Source organism: Priapulus caudatus, unplaced genomic scaffold, assembly GCF_000485595.1.
Source record: "Priapulus caudatus unplaced genomic scaffold, Priapulus_caudatus-5.0.1 Scaffold1291, whole genome shotgun sequence".
NCBI lineage: Eukaryota > Metazoa > Priapulida > Priapulimorpha > Priapulimorphida > Priapulidae > Priapulus > Priapulus caudatus.
This window is the reverse complement of record NW_014578352.1, coordinates 44,721-45,002: the sequence shown is the minus strand read 5'-3', so window position 1 is coordinate 45,002 and position 282 is coordinate 44,721.

Sequence of the window (282 nt, the reverse complement as noted above, 5' to 3'; positions counted from 1 at the left end):
TGCTACTGCTGCTACTATTACTATAGTTACTGCTGCTACTACTGCTGCTGCTGCTGCTGCTACTATTACTATAGTTATTGCTGCTACTACTGCTGCTGCTGCTACTGCTGCTACTATTACTATAGTTACTGCTGCTGCTACTACTGCTGCTGCTACTGCTGCTACTATTACTGCTGCTACTATTGCTATAGTTACTGCTGCTGCTACTGCTGCTACTATTACTATAGTTACTGCTGCTACTACTGCTGCTGCTACTGCTGCTACTATAGTTGCTGCTGCTAC